General features: G+C 39.8%; 1 protein-coding gene and 1 long non-coding RNA gene across 2 annotated transcripts in view; one reads left to right on the top strand and one right to left on the bottom strand.

Moving 5' to 3' along the window:
• Window positions 1-21,343, top strand: part of LOC105477008 (PH domain and leucine rich repeat protein phosphatase 1) — a 267,523-nt gene that overhangs the window by 20,095 nt on the left and 226,085 nt on the right. The gene's annotated exons all lie outside the window — the stretch shown is intronic.
• Window positions 508-19,424, bottom strand: LOC139359995 (uncharacterized). The gene is made up of 3 exons (XR_011616835.1): window positions 19,297-19,424; window positions 2,548-2,645; window positions 508-637 (listed from the first exon to the last, which is right to left on the bottom strand). It is a non-coding gene; the product is annotated as an uncharacterized lncRNA (long non-coding RNA).

The following is a 21,343-nucleotide window of genomic DNA, read 5'->3' as shown; positions in this document are numbered from 1 at the left end:
ATCAAAGCAGCAACAACAGCAGCAGAACAGTTGACCACCCTCTTGGTTTTAAAAAACTGACAGATTAACCCAGATAGCATCAACCTCTAGATAATCCTGATGGGTAAAAGAAAGTAGTAGAGTTTATTGCATTTATCTTTAGCGTACTATCACAGGCACAATTATACTTACCCCATGCACAGTATCTTCTTTATCTTTTAGAAACATATGTAATATTGAAATAGACTAAACCACCGTTGTCTGTAGACAGTTACTAAATCAGAACCTGACAAATGCCATAATTGAAGTAGTGCCTGTTAGAGTATAGCTTTGCCAGGTTTCACTGGTATAAAATGGGCGAGAACCTCATGGATAGCCCAGAGATGACCTGGAATCTTTGCACAGGAAGCAGGCAGAGGGCATCTAGTACAATTTCTTACCTGGCATAGAAACCTCTGCTTGTCCATTCCTGATTAGTGGTTAGCTGGCTGGCCTCTGCTTGTTGACTGCATTATGTTGAGCCTTGGCCCCTTGAAATGTGGTCTGTGGATCAGCACCATCAGCCTCCCCTGGGAGCTTGTTAGAAATGCAGAATCTCAGGCCCCACCTCAGACTTACTGCATAATCGGCATTTTAACAAGATCCCCAGGAGTTTCATCTGCACGGTGGGAGAGGGAGAGAGTAGAAGGAGGGAAACCACCGTGTGATTCAGGCGAGACCCTGAGGGCCTGAGCTAGGGCAGTGGGAGGGAGTAAAGGAGATTGATGTGGACATTATCCTGGGACTCAGTAGCTAACTGGCTCTTTTGACAACAGAAGCTCCAAAATGACAAGTTTACAGTTGGGTGATGGAAGAATTGTGGATTGGTTCATAAAAGTAGGAAGCAGCAGATTGTCTAGCAGATATCACTGATTAATTCAGTGATCCTTGAGGACCAGGCACTACTTAGGAGTTGGCGACATACTGAATGAAAGTGTGTCCTCTGCTCTTGTTATTTGCAGTTTAACACTGAAGGATTGGTTTTGCTGAGGCATGAGTTTGAGATGATAATACACTTTAAGCTGACTGCAGCCATCTGTTTAATTGGTAAATGGGCCTGGCTCACCACCCAGCTTCCAAATCTCAGTGAAGGTTTGTCACTTTCTACTGGTTACCGTATGTGTGGTAACTCTCAGGAGGTGATATGACATTATTTATTTACTTGGTTTTCTTGTAGAAGCCATTTATTTTTTTCCATATACAAAATAAATGCTAGCACTAGCTATGGCTATCAGACAGAAGTGAGGAGGTCTTAAAAGAATATGTATTACATTTATGAAGCTCTTAGGTTGTATGTCTTTTGAATGTTGAGTTTTTCCTATCTAATGGGAGGTGACGTTTACATAAATAATAATAATAAAACTTCAAATGCCTTAATGGAGGCATTTATACAGTGCCGGAGGAATCCAGAAAGGCTGACAAACCAGCTCTCCCTGGAAGTAGAATCCTCTGGAAAGGCTTCCTGGGAAAGATTCTCCGAGAAAATAGCATTGCATGAAAAGGGCATGCCAGGTTCTGCAGCATGAATGACAGGGCTCGATGTGGGTGGGGAATGGTGAGTAGCTTGGAGTGGTGAAATTTTAGGTGATGAGATGAAAAGTGGTAGGAGATGAGACTGAAAGAGAGGTTGAGGCCACGTGACGAAAGGCCTCACATGCTAAGGACTTGACTTGATAAGCAAGTCGAGTGGAGAATGACATGATTAGATTTGTAGTCTTTGGCATTAACTGGGCAGCCAGCTGGAGGATAGATTGACGAAGGGCTGACTAGAAACTTGGAGACTGCCTTAGTAGGGCCTTTGATAAACATGTTTTGACTGTGTGTGTTAAAACAGCCTGTCAGGAGCTGAGGAAGGAATGATACGCTGCCCTTGCCTCAAGGAGTTCAGCCTAGTGGCAGGGAAGGAAAGCATGCAGGGCTGCTTGGAATGTGCTGCTTGCGAGGTTTGTACAATGTATTTGTCATACCAAAAAGAGAGGTAATCACCTCTGCTGCAGTTGTGATAGGTTTGATAGGAGATGCTTTTGAGGATTAGGAAGAGTAGACCAGGAGCTGGAGTGGATGGGACAGGACATTTTTGGCAGGGGACCTAGAAGCTAGATGAAGGTCTACATGAGGTCAGTGCAGATGAAGAACCGTAAACATAGGGTGATTGTTTACAATGTAGAATTGTTGGGTCTTAATGAATGATTATATGTGGAGGGGGAAGGACAGTTCAGGATTTTTTATTCACTCCTGAACTAATTTGAGTACAGCAGTTCCCACTTATTTGAGGAGGATATGTCCCAAGACCTCTAGTGGATGCCTGAAACTGGAGGTAGTACCTATCCCTGTAGGTAGAACATTAGCTATACAGTAGGCCATCTGTATCCATGGGTTCTGCATTCATGTATTCAACCAACCACAGACCGAAAATATTCAGGAAAAAAACCCAAAAAACAATAAAAAATAATAGCCTGGGTAAGATAGTGAGACCCTTTCTCTACCATTTTTTTTTTTTTTTAATTAGCCAAATGTGGTGGCACATACCTGTAGTCCCAGCTGCTTAGGAGGCTGAAGTGGGAGGATGGCTTGAGCCTGGGAGGCCGAGCCTGCAGTGAACTGTGATGGTGCAACTGCACTGCAGCCTGGGTGACAAAGTGAGACCCGTCTCAAAAACAACAAAAAAAACCCCAAAACAATGCAACAATGCAACAATAAACAATAACAAAAAAGTACGGTATAACAACGATTTACATAGCGTTTACATTGTGTTAAGTATTATAAATAATCTAGAGATAGTTTAAAGTATGTGGGAGGATATACATAAGTTATATACAAATATTTATATAAGGGACTTGAGTGTCCATTGATTTGGATATCTTTTGGGGTGGGCAGTGGTCCTGGACCCAGTACCACTTGGATACCAAGGGATGACTCTACTATGTTTTTCCTATACGTATATTCCTATGATAAATTTTAATTTATAAATTAGGTACAGTAAGACATTAACAACAGTAAATACCAATACAGCAGAACAGTTGTAACAGTATACTGTAATAAAAGTTATGTGAATATGGTCTCTCAATCTTACTATATTGTACTCATCTATTTTTGGACTGTGGTTGGCTGTGGGTAACTGAAACTGTGGAAAGTAAAATTGCAGATAAGTACAGACTACTGTATGTCCTCCATGTTGGTAACTAGGGATATGGTGTGAACTAGACCAACAATGTTTTATATGTCTGGATGAGTTGGAGGTTTCTAGTTTAGGGGTGACTGTAATCCCATTAACTAACAGGCAGAATATGGGAGCAGGAATTGGTTTTAGGGTAAGACCAATTCTAGAATGAGTTAGAATTCTAATGATGAGTTAGAATTTGGATGTGTTAAGTTTGAGGTTCCTGAAGAACATCTAAGTATATCTGAAGAGCTCCAGGATCATCTGTATTTAGGTAGTACTTTTGAAGCCTTTGGATTGAATGAAATTGCTGGATAGATAGGACTTTTGAAGCCTTTGGATTGAATGAAATTGTTAGATGGAGTGAGGAAAGGCCTTAGGAAGCAACTCCGAGGAATGCCTATATTTAGAAAGTAGTAGCGAGTTATATTGAGTGAAAGGATTCAGACATGAAGGAGATACACCTCTATGATTATGTTTATATGAAGGTCAATTAACCGGCAAAGCTGATGTTTGGTGATGTATTGTAGTGGTTACCTTTCAGTGGGATATGGATGGGAAGGGACATGAGGAGCCATCTGGTCTTGATATTGCTCTTTGTATTGATTTGGGTTTTGGTTTTCTGGGTGGGTACATATATAACAGTTCATTGATTGGTACCCTTATGGTTTGTGTGCTTTGTTAGATGTAACTTATATCTCAGTGGAAGAAGAGAAGAGGCCCTGAAGGCAGAAATTTGAACAGTATTTCTATCCTGAAGGGAGAGAGGGAGAAAGAGGCTAAGGATGATGGATGAACAGAGGGGAAAAATTTAAACAAAGGAAAGTCTTGGAAGAAATAAGCAGGCATGGAGCACCCATGAAGGAGTTAACCCTAGGTAGGAAGAGGGTCATCTGTTTCCATAAGGCTTTTAGGAAGGATGGATAAAGAGATTCTTGTAAGAGCTCTGGAAGTCTTTGGGTCTCAATTGGCCTCAGTTTTCTTAGTGAATTAGAAGGTGAAGAAAAGGTAAGTCTCAATATTTGTTGTAATATGCTTTTTCTTGAGCTCATCAACCAACTAATCGTAGTGTATACCATCTGTTGTGATTCATGAGTGATTTCAACTATTGCTGAATTTTTGGAGGATTGATCCTTCCTTGGGCCATCCTAAAGCACCTTACTGCACTGGAAGGGAAGCAGGGACAAAGGAGAGGTGGAGGAGCTGATTGCCAAACTTGGTTTTACAGGTTCTCCAATGCTTGCCTGGGGTAGGTTTGTTTTGACAGCAAGCACAGCTTGTAGTCCCTGCTCCTAATCTCTAAGGGTGTGTGTGTGTGTGTTTGTGTGTGTGTGAGAGGGGGTAGGTGGGGAGGCAGAAAGACAGGATGTTCAGAAGCCTTCATGAAAGCTGCGAGTAGTAAATAACCAAGCTGGGATTGTGCTTTCCATTATATTCTGTTTCCTTTCTGTTTATAAACTCATTTATGGATATCTTCTGAGATAGATTTGATTTTTTTTTTGACTTCTTTTTTCTTATGACTTATTTCTTATGACTTATAGGTAAGAGCTGATTGTGAAGAATGTATTTTCCATTCTTAGATTATCAGAATGACTTGTGGATTAAATCTGTTTAAAAGTGAACATAAAGACATGGTAAATTTTAAGTTCAGTTAGATATAAACCAGATGGTATAGAGGACAGTTATTATAAATAATAAACACTGTTAAGAAACCATGCTAAACCTATCATGGAAATCTTGTTAATTGTAGTAAGCATTGAATTTTCATTTTGTGCTCAAGACTGAGCTAGATGCTGAGATTTTAAATTGTGGTGATTGAAACAAAAACAAGCATTATTTTAGTTTTTCTTAAGAATATAACTGTGGCTGGGCACGGTGACTCATGCCTGTAATCCCAGCACTTTGGGACACTGAGGCAGGGGATCACCTGTGGTCAGGAGTTCAAGACCAGCCTGGCCAACATGGTGAGACCCTGTACATACTAAAAATACAAAAACTAGCCACGCGTGGTGGTGCACATCTTTGTAATCCCAGCTACTGTGGAGGCTGAGGCAGGAGAATTGCTTGAACCTGGGAGGCGGAGGTTGCAGTGAGCCGAGATCACGCCACTGCACTCCAGCCTGGGCAACAAAGCCAGACTCTGTCTCAAAAAAAAAAAAAAAAAAAAAAAAAAAGAATATAATTGCTCAAATATTTACTGATGTCTTTGGATCATCTAGCTGTTGTATATTCCCAAAGCACAGTTGTGTTTTGTAGATTTTTAATAAAGGTAGTTTGAGAACTAGGATAGAAACTCTTGAGAAAGAATCGTAATTGCTCACTCTTCATATCAAACATGATGAATTGCCAAATAGCAGTAAGAGTGGAGAAAAATAATACACCATTCTTGATTTTATAGGCCCTGATGGAATGGCTGTAGAGTTCGGTTGTTTTTTACTTGCTCAGGAACTTTGTATTTATTGGGCTAGCAGTTGTGGGCACAAAGGTTTGTTTGTGTTCAAAAGTCACTGATTAGTGGTAACAAACTTTTTTTCATATGGGACACTGTCTTTTTTTCCCTGAGTCTACTTAGTCAATTCAGATGTAGAGTGCTTGCTTCCCAAGGTATAAGGTGCTTTGAAGGCTGGGGGAAAAGATGAGTCACCAGATCCTCTGCCTTTTCAGAAGCTTAAGCCAATTGCACAAGGACACAGATTATCATAAAACAGAGCAGAGTAAGACAGTACCATAGGGTTCTTCTTCCTTTTCAATTTCTTGCAAATACTTCTTGAACTTTGTGCCTTTTATGTGCCAGTCTTTAACAAGATAGATGTAATGTGGTCCTTGCCCTTGTGACTTCAAAGTAGGGAGTAAACTTACCAAATACTTTTATAAATAATTGTTTAATTGTAATTGTGATGTGTGCCACAAAGAAGAAATCTAGTATGCAGTGAATTCTTGTTTAAGCGGAGACCTGAGGATTGAATAGTAGCTTGGGTTACAGGGTACGTGAAAGAGCATTGCTAATAGGGAAACAGTACATTTGAAAACTCTGAGGTAGGAAACCCAGCAAGTTTAAGGACTTAGAGGAAGGACCAGTGTGAATATAGTATAGTGACTGAGAATATCAGGAAATTATAAGGGGCCATATCATGGGTGTGTGGTCTGGGGCTAACTTCTGCCTGATAAGGGCTTTGGTCATTATAGTTTTTCTTCTCTTAAATTCAATGCAAAATAGGTAGATATATGAATTCTCTGTTAAGTCTAGCTACAAGGGCCTTTGAGGCCACAGTGTTTTGGAATTGATTTTAAGAAAATGGGAAACCATTCCATTGAGTTATCAAATGTTCTTTAGATTTGTCTTTTTCAAGGACAGGTGCCATGACTGTCATTTTCTAACTTTTTATCTTATCAGTAGGATGGAGAAAGGGAAGATAAAAGTAACACGGTCTTTTCTATATTTTTTAAGCCCAGCATAGTCTTTTTACTGACTTCATGTAATTTTTTTTTCTTTTTTTTTTTCTCTTTTGAGATGGAGTCTTGCTCTATCGCCCAGGCTGGAGTGCAGTGGCACGATCTTGGCTCACTGCAACCTCTGCCTCCCGGGTTCAAGTGATTCTCCTGCCTCAGCCTCCTGAGTAGCTGGGACTACAGGCGCCCACCACCATGCCCGGCTAATTTTTGTATTTTCAGCAGAGATGAGGTTTCACCATATTGGTTAGGCTGGTCTCGAATTCCTGACCTTGTGATCTGCCTGGCTTGGCCTCCCAAAGTGTTGGGATTACGGGTGTGAGCCACTGCACCTGGCCTTTTAAAATTTTTATCGGAAACTCTATTTTACTCTGTTTCTGTACCAGCACACTCATTTTTGTTTTCTTAGAAAAGAAAAATTAGTACCTTTTATTGAATGAGTATATAAAATTCCCTGCTGTGTATTCCAACTTCCCCTAACTCAGCCCAAACAATAATAAACTGTGCTGAACATCAAGGATGTTTGATTGAGGACATTAAAAAACACCAATTCAGTGTGTTCTCTTGATACTTTAACAACCAACTTCCATTTTAATGGAGTTGGAATACAGCATTCTAATTTGTATGTCCTGTTAGGGAGACATTAAATGAAATTATACTTGCTTAGGATTTTTTTTTTTTAAACTTTTTGTCCATAAACAAGAGAGGTCCCAGGGTTACTTACAAAGTCAATTATTTTTAAATTAAGGGGCAGGTTAATTAGACTCTTTATAGTTATTATTGAAATATTATTCTCTGTTCTTTTTCCCTCTCTTGGTTGTCTTAATCCTTTGAATCATTTCCCTCTTTTTGAGTAGATTAAGTGATAGTGAACAGGAAAAACTTAAAAACAGCTTTTTTTGTTTTAGGATTTTTTTTATTATGGAAAATTTAAACACAATTACAGAAGTGGGCAAAATAATGTAATGAACTCTCATGTAATCATTACCCAGCATCAGCAGTTGCCAACTCATGGCCAGTCTTGCTTTATCTCGAATCACCTTCCTCTGCTTAGATTATTTTGAAACTAATCCTAGATCTCATATCATTTCATCCATACACACCTCTAAACTTAAGTATCTCCAAACAGAAGTACTCTTTTGGAAGTACTTCAGTCAAAAAGATGACACTGTTATTTTCTTAAAAATTAACAGTAATTCCTGTTTTTCAGCAATTACCTAGTCAGTGTTCAAATTTCCATTTATCCTACATTTTTGGTTTGAATTATGATCCAAATGTGGTCCAAACCTAGCAATTGCATTTTTTATGTCTTTTAAATTTCTTTTAATTTTAGGTTTACCTCTTCTCCAGCTCTTCTTCCTTCTCCTCTTCCACCCTCCCCCTTTCCCTCTCTTTCCTTGCAGTTTACCTGTTGAAAAAACCAGGTTATTTGTCCTTGTAGGGTTTCTCACAGGGTGAGTTTTTGTGACTGCATCTCTGTGGTGGTTAATTGAAATTTTGGATATATACATTGATAGGCTTTTTTATTTTTTGAGTTTTGTTTAACATTTACTACTTTAATGTAGAGAGGTAAGTTGGATCTTCTTTTGCTGGATTTAGAGCAGAGGTCCAAAACTGGTGCCCGTGGGACACATGTGGCTTACAGGTGTATTTTGTTCAGTAGGCACAATCGGAAATGCTTTAAAATTAATTGCCATGAGTTATACATTGTAAAGTTTCCCATAAGAATCAAGATTTCTTTTTTTTTTTTTAATTTTGTTTTAAAAAATCGGAGTATCTGAGCACCCCGGCTTCCATGGCAATGCCTCTGGTGAGTGGTGGGGCTCCTTCAGAGGGTGCATGCCCACACCTGGTGCAGGGCACACCCCTCATACAGGCTTCCTGCCTGGTCCCAGAGGCCAGCTGGGTTTGTGAACCCTGACTTACAGCAACAGAAATTACCTTTGTGTGGTGTCTCTTAAATTCAGTGCATTTTCTGCTGCATGTTTTCTGCAAGCTCTCTGAGCTGTTCCACTGTCTAAGAATTGATGTCTGTTCCGAGAGTGGTCAGAGTGCCAGCTGAAGTTCCTCCTGTGCTTCCTGCCTCTGTCAGAAGCCTGGCTTTATGCATTGCATGAATTTATTCTTATGTGCCTCTCCCTTGGACTGTGGATATTGGTGTTTATATTTTTAGTGCCTAACAGAAGGCTTGGCATATAGTAGATGCTCAATTCTTATTGAATGAGTAAAGGAGAAAGGGAACCAGTAAATAAACCAGGTAAGAAAGACATAGGAAGATAAACAGATCATGTAATGCACATCCATGTTTGAAACTTCAGTGATGTTAGCACCTCTGTTTCTTCCACTGGCATGTGTTACTGATAGTGATTGTAATCATGGTATGTTTCTAGTATAACACGGTACAATATTATAAATAATTTGTGTAGATACGCAAATGTTTAGCTCAGACCTTAGTCACATGTAAATCAGGGATAGGCTTCTTAATAATAGATTTTTAAACATTAGCTAGGCTTTCCTTTCTTGCCCTAAGAATTTGGAGTTTAAATTCCTCCATTTGGTTTATGTCCAAAGGAAGGAAGTACAGCGTGGATGAGCCCACAAACTTGAAGATAGTTTAGGAGGTATAGCTGATGTAATTTCGTAATGTTTCAAAATCTGGCATTTGGATATCATTAAAAACAATAATAATTTTAATACCATTGCATTTTATAGGGTTTAATAATCTTATTTGTGTTATACTAATGCATACTTTAAAATTAGAATTGAAGTTTTAATTTTTTTGGTAGATGTTAAGCCTGCCTGAACCTTTCCTTGCTGCTGACAACCTTTGATAAAAAGTGTGGATGGGGTCAGGTTAGGTTCTGTACCCTTTGACTCCAGGAGAATATTTAGTTTATCATGATCAAGAGAACAGGAAAAGTAAACATACGTTACCAGTTGCATGTTCTAGCCTAGGCTAAATTCTTATTCCCTAGTGGTTATTACATGAAAATGTAGTTTGAATGATTCCAAACACTCAAACTAAGATTGCATTAAGAAATCTAGCTCATTTTATACTGTTAAAAATTGTCAACAAGTGGTACTATTAAAAATGAGATGTTCCAATCTTAAGGAGTCCTTCAGTGGCATTTGTGGGTGGTGAGAAATTACAAACTCTTATTGAGAGCCGGTGGTGTCTTCACATAGTGCAGTGGTGAGTGACAGGGATGTGCTGTAGTGTTGCAAGAAATTAGAGGATTTTTTTTCGAGTAATTTTAATAGTGCCACAGTTCTGTATTTACCAAGTACTTTACATTTTTAAAACCATTTCAGTATTGAAATTATAATCACTGAACCAAATCTTTGAGACATTCCTGATTAAAATTAAAATTCTTAATGTTACTGTTGCCTCTCTTAGTGACTGAATTGAAAAAAGCTACTGGTAATAAATGTTAGCCAGTGTTTCTTTTCTACATATGAATCTATGATAAGAATTTTTACAATTTGGAGGAAAACTGTAAAGATTTGAAATCAAAATACTGTATTAGTTTGTAATGAACTGTGTCAGAGACTGAGTCAGAGGTGTTAGATCTAAATTGCTGACCACTGGATTTCTTTCTGGGCTCCCAAGGGGAATACTCAAATGCATGCCTACTATATGTTATATAAGTGGAGGAAGATAGTTGGAAGAAAAACTGAATTTTTTTTTTTTTTTTTTTTGAGACGGAGTTTCACTCTTGTTGCCTAGGCTGGAGTGCAATGGCACGATCTTGGCTCACCGCAACCTCCCCCTCCTGGGTTCAAGCGATTCTCCTGCCTCAGCCTCCTGAGTAGCTGGGACTACAGGCATGAGCCACCATGCCCGGCTAATTTTGTGTTTTTAGTAGAGATAGGGTTTCTCCATGTTGGTCAGGCTGGTCTTGAACTCCTGACCTCAGGTGATTTACCCGCCTTGACCTCCCTAAGTGCTGGGATTACAGGCATGAGCCACCACGCCTGGCCAAAACTAATTTTTTATAGTGAATTTTCCTCAAATGTTAGCACTTTCTTGTGTTCCTGCTGCTGTTAGTCAGGGCGTACTTAGTCAATTTGCTTTTCTTCTTCCTTTTCTGCGTGTTGCCTTTGAAAAATTGTAAGATGAACACTGTTTGAATGATGTGCTTAAATAGCAATTAATTTAGTTTGTTTTGCCCATATGATTTTAGCTTTGCAGTATTTTTTCTTTTAAAAAATGTATTACAGGCCATTTCAAGCCTGAATACAAGAGTAATATAAAGAACACCTGTGTAACTATCCACCAGCTTTGTTGAATCTAACATTTTGCTGTATTTGCTTCAGATGTGATATTTTTTTCAAGTTGTGAACCTGTGTACACCTTTTTTTTTTTTTTTTTGAGGCGGAGTCTCGCTCTGTCGCCCAGGCTGGAGTGCAGTGGCCGAATCTCAGCTCACTGCAAGCTCCGCCTCCCGGGTTTACGCCATTCTCCTGCCTCAGCCTCCCGAGTAGCTGGGACTACAGGCGCCCGCCACCTCGCCCGGCTAATTTTTTGTATTTTTTTTAGTAGAGACGGGGTTTCACCGTGTTAGCCAGGATGGTCTCGATCTCCTGACCTCGTGATCCGCCCGTCTTGGCCTCCCAAAGTGCTGGGATTACAGGCTTGAGCCACCACGCCCGGCCCTGTGTACACCTTTTGATCCCAACAACCTGGTGCATGTGTTGTGAGATTTATTCCTATATATTGTATGTAGGTTTTTTTTTCTATTATAAATGGTGTATTAAAATTAAATAAAATTGTTTGCTGGTGCATAGCAATGTGATTTATTTTTTGCTTAGTAGAACTTGCTTAAGCTTTCTGGACCTGGTAGCCTTTAAACTACAAATTAAATGTATCTAATGGTTATAGCTATATTCAGGTTTTCTAATTGTTCTAGACTCAGTTTTGGGAAGAGATATTTTTCTAGAAAATATTCCATGTCTGTTTTTCAACATTATTTAAGTCTACTACATTTCAGATGTCTCCTTTTCATTTCCTTCTCTTTACTGTTGGTCTCACCATGGATTTGTAACTTTTATTTGTGCTTTGAAAGAATCAGCCTTAGGTTTTCTTGAAATTTCTATCGTTCCCCTCCCCCATACTTAATTTATGCTCTTATTTTTAATTCCATCAATTAGTTTTGTTAGGAGTTCTCTTTCATTTTATTCCTAAGGTTAGGTGCTTAGCTTACTAATTTTTAGGCTTTCTTCATTTCCTTTTTTTTTTTTGAAACAGAGTCTCACTCTGTTGCCCAGTTTGGATTGCAGTGGCGTGATTTTGGCTCACTGCAATCTCTGCCTCCTGAGTTCAGGCGATTCTCAGCCTCCCAAAATGCTGGGATTACCCGCGTGAGCCACAGTGCCCAGCCGATTTTTGTCTGTCTTTCCCTCCCCTCCCCTCCCCTTCCCTTTCTTACCCTTCCTCTCTCCTTCTCTCCCCTCCTCTTCCTTCTTCTTCAACAGGAGGTGGGATTTCTTCCCTTCCCTCCTTCCTTCCTTCCCTTCCTTCTTCAACAGGGTCTCCATGTGTCATTCAGGCTGGTGTGCACAATCATGGGTTACTGCAGCCTTGAATCCTGGGCTCAGCCTCCTGAGTAGGTGGACTGATAGGTGTTTGCCACTACACCTGGCTAATTTTTAAAAAATGTTTTGTAGAGACAGGGGCTCACTGTGTTGCCTAAGCTGGTCTTGAACTCCTGGCGCTCAAGGGATCCTCTCGCTTTGGCCTTCCAGAGTGCTGAGATTATGGTGTAAGCTACTGTGCCTGGCTAATTTTTTTTCTTTTATTTCATGAATTATTTTAAAGGTCATTTTAATGTTTTCAAATACATCAAAATTTGTAAATTCAGATTTTACTATTTCAGATTTTATCATATAATTGTCAAAGTACCTGGATGATATTGATTCTTTGGTATTGGTTGAGATTAACTCTGTGACCTGGTATAATTATTCCATGTCTGCTTGAAAAGAAGGTACATTCTAATTGTTGGGTGTTGGTTAGGTCTAATATGTTGCTTAGATCGTGATTGTTAATTATTTCATTCATCTTATATAGTTTGACTAATTTTTTTACTACTCAACCATTGACTAGTATATTAAGCCCTTCCTTCATAATTGTGAATTCATGAAATTCCCCGTTTAATTCAATGTATTTGAGGCTAAATTGATAAATAGGCAAATTCAGGATAGGTTTTTTTTTTTTTTTGAGATGAGGGTATCACTTTGTCATCCAGGCTGGAGTGCAGTGTCACAATCACTGCTCACTGCAGCCTCAGCCTCCTGAGCTCAAGTGATCCCCACCTCAGCCTCCTGAGTAGCTGGGACTACAGGCGTATGCCACCACACTCGGCTAAGTTTTTTATTTTTTTCTGTAGAGATGGGTTTTTGCCATGTTGCCCAGGCTGGTCTGGAACTCCTGGGCTCAATCTGTCTGCCGGCCTTGGCTACCAAAGTGCTGGGATTACAGGCGTGAGCCACCACACACCACCCAAATTCAGAATAGTTATATTCTTGTTGGTGGAATCTTTTTCTCATTATATAGTGACATTTTATTTCTAATAGTGACTTCTGCTTTAGTGGCTATTTTGCTTGATTTTAATATCATTATAGCTTTTTTGGGTTACTGTTTACTTGGTATATATTTTTTTCTTTATGGTCTTACTATATTGCCATAGTTGCCCTTCTTCTAAACAACATATAGAGGTTTAAAATTTAATCTGAGAATCTATGAATTCAATCTGTTTATATTTGGATTTGTTTATTTTTGACTTTGTGGCTCCTGCCCCAACACACACACCTTTTAAGGTTTTAATTTTCTCTTTTCTTGGTAGTATGTTCTTCAGTTCTCATTTTACTGTCCATTCTTCTGGAAGTTTTATATTATTTTAGTGGTTACGTTTAAATATTTAACTTGAACATGTCACCTAAAAAGTGTATAATCATCATTTCTTCAACATCCTTTCTTTAAAACAAAATCCCAAAAACAAAGACCTTAGAATACTTCAACTCTGATAGCTCGTCTTCATTTATAGGTGTTATACTTTTCTCTGGTGTTTTTACTTTCTTACTTTTTTAATCCTGAAATTTTACATAATTATTATTATTATTATTTGGTTGGCACATGTTTAGGTTTACCCAATGGCTTACTGGTATTCTAAATAAATATATATATAAGGGGATTTTTTTTTTTTAATTCAAGTTTTGCAGCCTCATATGACCAAATTCCAAACCTTCTGGGAGTGGGGAAAAAAAGACTCTTAAAAAAGATACCTGCTTGCAAAAAGAATTTACTACAATACGGAAAAGTGTATGGGAGAAAGTATATATTTCTAGAGACTTTGAGATAACATTTAACGTTTTGGCTATTTAACTTCTTCCTTTCAGTTTCTCTCTTTCCAGTTTCTGCCTTTTCTCTTGTATTATTCTGCTCAGGTTGTGATAACAAAATACCACAGACTGGCTGGCTTAAACAACAAAAATTCATTTTCTCCACAGTCTGGAGGCTGGAAGGCCAAGATGAAGGTGTTGGCAGGGTTGGTTTCTCCTGAGGCCTCTCGGCATGCAGATGGCCACCTTCTCTCTTTGTTCTCACTAGGTCTTTCCAGCTGTGCCTGCACATCTCTGGTATCTCTTATGTGTCCAAATTTCTTTTTTTTTTTTTTTTTTTTTGAGACGGAGTCTCGCTTTGTCACCCAGGCTGGAGTGCAGTGGCGCGATCTCGGCTCAGTGCAAGCTCCACCTCCCGGGTACACGCCATTCTCCTGCCTCAGCCTCCGAGTAGCTGGGACTACAGGCACGCACCACCATGCCCGGCTAATTTTTTGTATTTTTAGTAGAGACGGGGCTTCGCTGTGTTAGCCAGGATGGTCTCGATCTGCTGACCTTGTGATCTGCCCGCCTTGGCCTCCCAAAGTGCTGGGATTACAGGCATGAGCCACCGCGCCCGGCCCATATTTCTTCTTATAAGAATACCAGTCAGGGTTGGGCGCGGTGGCTCATGCCTGTAATCCCACTTTGGCAAGCCGAGGCGGGTGGGTCACTTGAGGTCAGGAGTTCGAGACCAGTCTGGCCAAAACGGTGAAGCCTCGTCTCTACTAAAAATACAAAAATTAGCTGGGTGTGGTGGCACACGCCTGTAGTCCTAGCTACTCAGGGGACTGAGGCAGGATAATCTCTTCAACCCTTGAGGCAGAGATTGCCGTGAGCCGAGATGGCGCCACTGCACTCCAGCCTGGGCGACAGAGGGAGACTCTGCCTCAAAACAAAAACAAAAAACAAAACAAAAAAAGAATATCAGTCAGATTGGGTTAGGGCCCACCCTAACAGCCTCATTTTAACCTTATCACCCCTCTAAAGACCCTGTCTCCAAATATAGTTACATTTTGACCTGCTGAGGGTTAGGGCTTCAGCATATAAATTATGGGGGAGGGGGACACAAATCAGCTTGAAACACCCATTTTTCATCTTTCTTTTGGCAAAGGGTGTTGTTATTACACGCAGTTATGTGTTCATTGAGGATACAGAAGTGAGACAGAAGTAGTTCATGTCCTCATGAGACTTTCATCTAGACAAATCTAGTGATAATCTCTCTGTCCCTTTCTGTCTCTCCCTCCTGCTCTCCCTCTCCATCCCTCTATACACACACAATAGGGCACCTGCGGACTCCTATCAGACTTGTTGCTCTGTGATCACTAATGTAGCGACTCTGTTTTACATAGGAGAAAAAGAAAAAGCCTTTACAGTCTTCAAAACCCCGCACTTATGTTTTTATAGTTGTTTTCAAAAGCTCTGCTCAGATTCAGCCTGTCTCAGATTGGACTGTTGACTTTTTGTCTTTTGCATTTATTGCCCTTCTTTTCTTTTTCCTAATTTCCATCTACTTGTGAGATTTGTTGCTGTTGTGGAAAGACTGTATTCCATAGTTTAACATAGGGAGGGTGAATTTCCTAGTTGGTTTTTTTTTTTTTTACAAGCTACTGAGTTCTCCACTTCTGTGATTCATTCATGTGTTTTTTCTTGCTGCATTTCAAAAAACTCCCTGCTTTATTAAGGTTTAGGTGACAGGTCACCCCATTTTGAGTGAAACGCCTGAACAGAACAATTAAAGAGAAAATGAAAGGATTCAAGTACAATAGAGAGTGGGAAAAAAGAAAGAAATCTGTGGAGTTTATTTGTCTACATGTCCATTCACTTTAAATACTGTTTCTAAGGTATCCCTGATTCCTCAGGTGCCCAAAGTCCCAAAGTGAGAGATGCGTTTTAAAAAACCAACACCAACAAAAAAGCAGTGTTAGCCACATTTGATATTTTGAGTACTGCAGCTGAGATGTCAGTGATCCATAGTGAATCTTGAATTGATTCTTAGAACTGCACATCTGAGATGTGTAAGAGGTTTTCCCCACTACTTAGTCTGCCTAGTTGGCAGAATTGATGTGGAAACGTTTTCTAGTATAATTATTGTTTTACAAAAGAAGTGTGAAGCATATAGAATGTTTGTGGGGGGAAGGGGGCAGTCTTTCCCGGTCTGAATTGTCTCTAAAACAAGTGATGTATATGGAAATGTCCAAAGGAGTAAAACTTGAAGGTGGCTCGGAATTTGACCTCTAGGTAGGAGACAATTTGTACTTCAACTTCCTCCTGAAATGTTTTTCTAAGAGTAAGAACAACATCATCTTGAGGGGGAAAACGGCAAGCATGCAGAGGAGTCATTTGGCCTTGTTAGTCCAGTCCAGCTCCGTGGAAAAGGCTTTCATTTGTATGCTGCCTAATTATACTGTAAAAGAAAAGACTGAATCCATTAACTAGCCAGGCCCTTTGTGTCACTCCTGAATCCCTTTAATTTCGTGGCTGCATAGAAGCTTTATTCAGAGCATTCCTAGTCCTGCACTATCTTTCCTGTCTGGATGCCAGGCCCTATTCATGGTGTTCTCACTGCAGGAAGTTCTCACAGTCATTTGGGGTGGATGGAGGGGGAGGGGAAAGATGAGGGAAGGCAGAGGACTATGTGGGTCTTTCCCCCTCTCCATTTCCTGCTCTGCCCCTTAAAAACAAAACAAAACACCAAACAAAAAGCACACTCAGGAACGTAGCTATAAGGGAGGGTCTTAAGTGACTCAGTGGATTGATAACTCCTGTTAAATAACAGAAAATGTGTCTTCTTCTGACATCTATTTACAAGTAGTACTAAGACTCAGAAAAAGCTTTTCAGGTCCAATGAGGGTAGGAGTCATTGGAATGGTAATGTGCTCCAAAGGAATTTAATCCTTACAGTGAATGTATTTTAAAGAACTTTTAAAAATTTTAAATTTTTAAATTTTGTATTTTCTTTTTTAGAGACAAGGTCTTGCTCTGTTGCCCAGGCTGGAGTGCAGTGGCATGAACACGCCTCTCTGCAGCCTTAAACACTTGGGCTCAGGCAGTCTTCTCGCTTCAGCCTTCTGAGTAGCTGGGACCACAGGCATGAGCACTGTGCCTGGCCAGGCCCCCCTGCTCCCACCCGGTAAAGAATAGCTCTTAAGGTTGTGCTAGTAGTAAGTTGGGAGTTGACACAGAGAAGCTGGGTGTTCAAGCAAACATCTAAACATTTTAAAATCTAAATGGGAAGATAAAGAGGCCAAGGAATGCTTTTCTTCTTACTTCCGCATGGTCTTTAAAAATAAGTATTATTTAGGTTTGGTTTAGAACATGTGACCTTTTACAACAGATGCTGAATTGTTGTTACATTTCCAATCTTTTCAAATAGATATGCAGATAGAGAGGGGAACTAGAATGATTTTGTTTTGTTTTAAGAGGCCGGTGTGGTAGAAAATAGATATAGATGAGTGTAAATGGAATCTTGAGAGTAGCAGGGCACCAGTTTTGAATTGCCAGGATGTTCTCTTGGTTAATAGTAGTTGTGTAACCCAAGGGAAGCTTGATCTTGTTGTGTTTTGTTTGCTTTGAATGAATAAATTATCAGGGAGTGGTCAAGGTTAGATTTCACTCTTGTTACATGTTTAATATCTTTGTCAAAACTTTTGGGATCATTTCAAGTGTCTGCTCTCTTACTGTCTCAGTAGATCCTTATTGAAGCTGACCATGCAGTTAAAATCAACAACAACAACAAAAAATCAAACAGCTAGTCAAATCCCTGAAAAATCTTCAGTAGACAGTAAGTGTGAATAACTGGATGAAAACTAAATAAAAGTGGAGAGTGTAGTTGTGTGTTGTGCCATATTACTACTGTGACATACACTTAAAGATTATAAACAAAGAAAAATAGCTATTTAAGGGTTATGACAAAAAGAATTCTGATACTTGGAACCCTTGACTAGATGCATAGGAAACCAGGTAATAGAATAGAATAAGGATGAAGAACTGAATATCAGTAGTTCGCATTGATAGAAATAGTATGGAACTTTTTCTGTGTTTTTTAGTGAGGTGGGCATGAGGATATGCTGCACATTTTATTATGTTTAAGGATGTTTTCTTAGGTAAAGTTCTTTTCTAATATGAGAAGCTGATGACAAAAATGTTTTTAGTTCACAGTATTCTATATGATTTATCCTTTTAATGTGCTCTTTTCTGATTTAATCAACTGAGTTTAAGTCACCTAAGACTTTTACAGTATGGTTTATATAGAGAGTTTGATTAGAGGAAAATAACTGAAGGCTTGTTTTTATAATAGGAATATAATAACTATCATTTGCTGAACCCAGCAATGCCCCATAAGTTACACAGGTGCTTTGCATGCATTGCTGGCATCTGGTCCTGATCCCTAGCAGATGTTTCTGTTCACTGCCTTCCTAAAAATTTAATCAGGTCACTGTAGATGTGTGTAGCTGCATTCAGGGGCTCTGCTAAAGAGTGGGACTTTAGCCGGGCGCGGTGGCTCAAGCCTGTAATCCCAGCACTTTGGGAGGCTGAGACGGGTGGATCACGAGGTCAGGAGATCGAGACAATCCTGGCTAACATGGTGAAACCCCGTCTCTACCAAAAATACAAAAAACTAGCCGGGCGAGGTGGCGGCGCCCGTAGTCCCAGCTACTCGGGAGGCTGAGGCAGGAGAATGGCGTGAACCCGGGAGGCGGAGCTTGCAGTGAGCTGAGATCCGGCCACTGCACTCCAGCCTGGGCGACAGAGCGAGACTCCGTCTCAAAAAAAAAAAAAAAAAAAAAGAGTGGGACTTTAGAAATTCATTAATTACTAAACATTGAGACAGGAGCATGCCCTATCCATGCTGCCCACTCTAGGATGGGCTTCACCCTTCCTTCTCAGGATATAACATGTTACTATTGTTGATGTACCTTCTAACAAATTAGGCCATAAAAGTATAATTTCCCCAAAATTATGACTTTTTAAAGTTTGCAATTTATTTCTCTGCAAGTTCAATTAATGAAATTGACTGTTTTGTAAGATTTCTTATTATGAGCCAAAGAAAGAGAAACCATAGTAATTTTCGATCCTGTGAGATTGAGGCTATTGCTTTTCCTTGAAATCAGCCCTTTTGGAGTTGGGTTGATTATTTTCTTGAGCTGTCACCTATTCCTGATTCTCAATAAGGGCTGTGTGGTGAAAGCATTTTGTTACACCCATGTAACTAACCCTTCAGCTTGTAATTCCCACCATGCTTGTCTTAAACACTTCAGCTGTTCTTCTGAACTGCTTTACCATCTTACCTTATCCAGAGAGCTTGCCATTGTACTTTGTCTTAGATTCTGGCCTCTCAGTTGTGCCTGAGTTACTTGGTCAGCTGCTCTGTTCTGCTGTGGAATTCTTTTCATCTTTGTGCAACAGGCATTCCCCATCACCTGTCTTGTCACTCTGGCACACTGTGCTTGGAGACAAGACTAGGCAGTTGTTGTTGGGTATGAATGTTGGGGTAGCAGTAGGGCATGTCTGTGTGTGCACAGGAATCTGCAGGGTGCCTGTCTGCAAGTTGGCCACTCTTCTAGAGGTGTAGAGGCTGCAGTCTTCATACTTTTTTTCCCCTCCTGAACTGTCTCTCTGCCAGTTTCAGTGTAATAAAATGTGTTTGGCTTTCAGAGGCTTTCCTGTAAAAGGAACAAGAAGATCGCATTTTGCAGTTATGATGAGAGAGCAAGGTGTGGTGCTTTGGGGAGCATCATGGAAAGGACTAGAAGGTGTTTGAGAAAGCTTAGTCTACTTTGTATCCAGAGTATCAAAAATAGGCCTCCCCAGACCCCTGACGGAAATATCAGAAGGGAGATCTGCTTAGTTATTGTATCAAAGGGTAATGGAAGTCATTCCCCATGTAATTTGTTATAAGGGTAATAATGACATATATAATGTACCAGATTCCACATGTAAATTAAGAGAGAAAAAATAGGATTGAGGGTGTAATGTTCACGGCATTACAGTTCTGTAATGTTTAATAGAAAGTATCAATTGCCATAGTCAGCTATACCTGGTGGTACATATCTGTAGTCCCAGCTACTTGGAAGGGTGAGGTGGGAGGATTGCTTGAGCCCAGGAGATCAAGGCCTGGGCAGCATTGCAATACCCTGTCTCTGAAGAAAAAAAAAAAAAAAAAAATGACTGTAGTCTTTCAAGGATTCCTAATATGTGTCTCTAGGACCACAATAGGCTTCTTGACATTGACAGATTTTTGTCTTTGAGTTAGCCAGCTAGACAAGAGCATTTTGAAATAACTGACATAGTGAAATTAGCTGATGTTTTTTGTAGGATGCAGAGGTTTAGACATTTTATGTTTCTTTCTTTGTTGTCCCCTGGATTGTTGTCCTCTGGATAGATGATCATTGTAATCCTTTCATTCTGTGTAGATGGATGAAAGTTGAAAAGCACTTCTGTAACTAGCCAGAACGTCCAAAACCTTATGCTGTCATGCTCTGTCAGCCCATTGGCTCATTCTTTTCCTTTCTTTAGGTTCTTACCAATACCAGTTTTCTCAATAAATAACTCCTTCCCCTCTAATGATTCCTATGGAGAAAGAGGGCAAAGTTTAGATAGTGCGGTGGTGTGAGTGTTTGTGTCCCTGTGCAATTCATATGTTGAAATCCTAAACTCCAAGGTGATAGTTTTAGGAGGTGGGGACCTTTTTGGGGGTGATTAGGTCATGAGAGCAAAGCCTTCATGAATAGGATTAGTGCCCTCACAAAAGACACCTGAGAGAGACTATTCTCCTTCCACGCTGTGAGGATACAGTGAGAAGGTGCCAGCTATGAGCTAGAAATCTGACCCTCACCAAGGCACCACATCTGCTGGTGCCTTGATCTTGGACTTCCCAGCCTCCAGAACTGTGAGAAATACATTTCTGTTGTTTATAAACTGCTCCTTATAGCAGCCCAAACAGACTAAGACAGATAGAAAATTGCTTTATTTTGTGCTGGTAAGATAGTTTGTAACTATTTTTTGTTTGCTTGAACTGGGCAGTTTCTATTGGGGGTTTCTTAGAAGATATTATTCACTCTTCTGGGGGCAATTCTCTTTTCTTACTTTCCCTTAGCAAACTATTCTTTTTGCCTTTTCTTTATGTCTGGTTAGGGCAAAAAGAAACATGATTTGTGAGAATATTTTTGTTCCCCCCTCTTCAATTTGTGCCAAGTGAGAACACAGATGAATGTTTTTTTCTTCCTTTCATTCATTTTTTTTTTTTTTTTAAATAAAATGTGTTAGAACGTGCTACACTAGCTCATGATTCCCAAATAACTTCAGTGGCTTGAAATAATAAAGGTTTAATTTCTG

The sequence above is a fragment of the Macaca nemestrina genome, chromosome 19 (assembly GCF_043159975.1).
Source record: "Macaca nemestrina isolate mMacNem1 chromosome 19, mMacNem.hap1, whole genome shotgun sequence".
NCBI classification, from domain to species: domain Eukaryota; kingdom Metazoa; phylum Chordata; class Mammalia; order Primates; family Cercopithecidae; genus Macaca; species Macaca nemestrina.
Note: the sequence above shows the minus strand (reverse complement) of the source record. Positions and strands in the feature narration are given on the sequence as shown.